Here is a 3,112-nt window from a genome sequence, read left to right as displayed (position 1 = left end):
GGGAGTGAGAGCGGAGGGTGAGGCGGGAACTGGGAGGAGGGGAGTTATGGGGGGAAAAAAGAGGAACAAACGTAATAATCTGAACAATAAAGATTTAATAAAAAAAGAAAGAAAAAAAATAAAATTCCATAAAAAAAATAAAAATAAAAATAAAAATACTTTATTGCTAAAAAATGCTAACCATCATTTGAGCATTCTATGAGTCATAATCTTTTTGGTAGGTTTTGCCTTTGTAACATCAAAGATCACTGATCACGGATCACCATCCTGTATAATGAAGAGGTAATATGCAAATTGACCCTCACACCCTTACATAAGATGGCCACCCCCATGTGGTCACAAGATGGCCACCACAAGATGGCCGGCAGGGGAGGGCTGTTGGGAGGGACCAGGAATACAGGGAAGGGCAGTTGTGGATGATCAGGCCAGCAGGGGAGGGCAGTTGGGGGCAACCAGGCCTGCAGGGGAAGGCAGTTGGGGGTGACCAGGCTGGCAGGAGAGGGCAGTTGGGCGCATTTGGGCTGGCAGGGGAGCAGTTAGGAGTTGATTGGGCTGGCAGGGGAGTGGTTAGGGCAGTGATGGCGAACCTTTTGAGCTCGGCGTGTCAGCATTTTGAAAAATCTGTGCTGTAAAAAAAATAAAATATATATATATATATTTTATTGATTTTTTTTTTACAGAGAAGAAGGGAGAGGTATAGAGAGTTAGAAACATCGATGAGAGAGAAACATCGATCAGCTGCCTCCTGCACCAACAACAAAAAGCAGTGCTCATAAATGTTCTCTGTCACCTACTGGGGATGTGCCCGCAACCAAGGTATATTGCCCTTGACTGGAATCAAACCCGGGACCCTTCGGTCTGTAGGCCGATGCTCTATCCTCTGAGCCAAACCGGTTAGGGTTAGGGCTGATTTGATTATTTTTAAGCAAAATTGTCAATCAGTTCAATCAAAAAATTAGTTCAAACTTACAATCAGGAAATCTCTGTCTCTTTTAAAAATGAATTAATGATTTGTCTGGCAATTGATAGGTTATTTTCAAGAAAGAAGCTAAATTGGGTCTTGTGTATAAGTGCAAACTCAATTGTCAGAACTCAAGTTTTCATTAATTCAATTAAATCAGATTTGTAGAGGCATATACAGTCTTTTCTTTTCCTTAATGTTGTCTCTTTCTGTCAGCTGTTGTTTATCTTTCCTTCATGGATTGTGGATTTTAGTATTTTATTGGACTAGCAGTGACCACCTGACTTTACAGATGATGCACTTGTGCAAAGAGCTCAGGTTCTAGATGGTGAGTGCCACACAAAAAAACAGTGACAAGTGGAAGATATGGAAGTTATATTTCAGAAACAGCTGGTTAAATTCTCCGAGGTATATTTCAATTTAAGGGATATTAAGACTATGTACTTGTTGTGGTTTTATTTTTGCTTTCATCTGTAATATTCTGGGCAGTCCCCCTCTTCCCCCCTCCCCTTTCATGATACCTACTTCACCTTTATCTCTTCTTTTTATCCCAGTAAGTCAGACCAAATTGAATATGTCAATGAATTCCAAAGTTTTGTCTGTGTATCTCATTGCAATTTTCTATAGGTCCTTCTTAGCTGCTGTGCTACATAAAGACTTTTATTTTGCTTTTTGCAGTAAAAAACAGAAAAAAAAAAAGCTACCTCAAAATTTATAATTTATTCCCTTGAGGCACACTTTGCAGTATAATGAAAATTATAAAATGCAAAAGAAATTGGTAAAATCTCATATAATTCTCTTTTCTGTCCTTGTGAGGAAGAGCAACCACTCCTGAAATTCATTTTGCTTCCATCAGCATACCTGTGACAAATTAAAGAGGACAAATGCTAATCTTTAAGTTCCATAGTTTGCTCAAATAATTCATTACAATGCAAAATATTTTTTAGTTTAGGACATAATACCTAAACTATCTAAAACAGCTCTGAGTGGCTGCTCAGTAAACATTCTTTTTAAAAATTTTTTTATTGAGTTCAGCAAGGAAGGAAGAGAGAGAGAGAGATAGAAACATCAATTATGAGAGAGAATCATTGACTGGCTACCTCCCCACTGGGGACCGAGCCCACAACCCGGGCATGTGCCCTGACCAGAATCAAATTGTGACCCCCAGGTTCATAGGTCAGTGTTCAACCACTGGACTACACTGGCTGGGCTCAGTAAATATTCTTAATGATCTTGTTTTGAAAATGAGCTGGGCAGCCCCTGTTGGCCTGTTGTTTTCCTCGCCCAGGAGATACAGCCTGGCAAACTCAGGGCAGTTAATCAGAGTTTGCTCGGCCTTTTGTGTCCCTTCCTCTGGGAGATAATTCACATCCCATCTCTCCACAGTGCTTACCAATGTAGTAAGGCATACATGCAGGAGGGCATACAACTACAGCCAGGCAGGGAAGTTTTACCGGTGTCGGTCTGGCTGCATTTGTTCCCACTAGAGAACTCAGAAGGGGGAACGTGCCAGGTGGCTGTCTTTTCATTCTTCCTCAGGTTGGGTTTTAGGGAGCTTAAATTCCCCCCTGCTGCAACTGAGCCTAACTGGTTCCCTCCTCCCCTTCTCCCATGAGCATAATGCAGTTCTATCTAACCTGACTTAAGGATTTCATGGAAATGAGAAGACCTAGAAGTTACACATGAAAGGAGCTAAGCAGAGGAAGAAAGTACTGAAGAATTTAGTTTTGAAGCAAAAGAAAACAAAACACTTTCAGAGACAGACGACAAAAACACTAAGGTAGCAACGGGTTACTTTAAACAGAACAAAATAGGGCACCCCAAGGACATAATTAGGAACAACAGGAAACTCATTAAACACTGAGGATAATATACATATTTTATTTATAATTCACAAAATTAAGGATATAAACGTTGTTCCTAAAACTTTTCCAAGATAGCTACCCTTTATTGATGAAGCTAAAATATTACTGACGAATTTGCTGGAGAAATTGGTATCTCTACCATATTTAAGGATACAAATTGTATTAGACGTCACTGAGTTCTAAGGGATAAAAGCACAAATCAAACTAGCTAAGGAAAATAAATACAAAATATTCACTGGCACACATTACTGGGATTGAAGAAATATGTCTCAGGTGTGCAAGATTT

This window comes from Myotis davidii, unplaced genomic scaffold (assembly GCF_000327345.1).
Source record: "Myotis davidii unplaced genomic scaffold, ASM32734v1 scaffold473, whole genome shotgun sequence".
NCBI lineage: Eukaryota > Metazoa > Chordata > Mammalia > Chiroptera > Vespertilionidae > Myotis > Myotis davidii.
Note: the sequence above shows the minus strand (reverse complement) of the source record.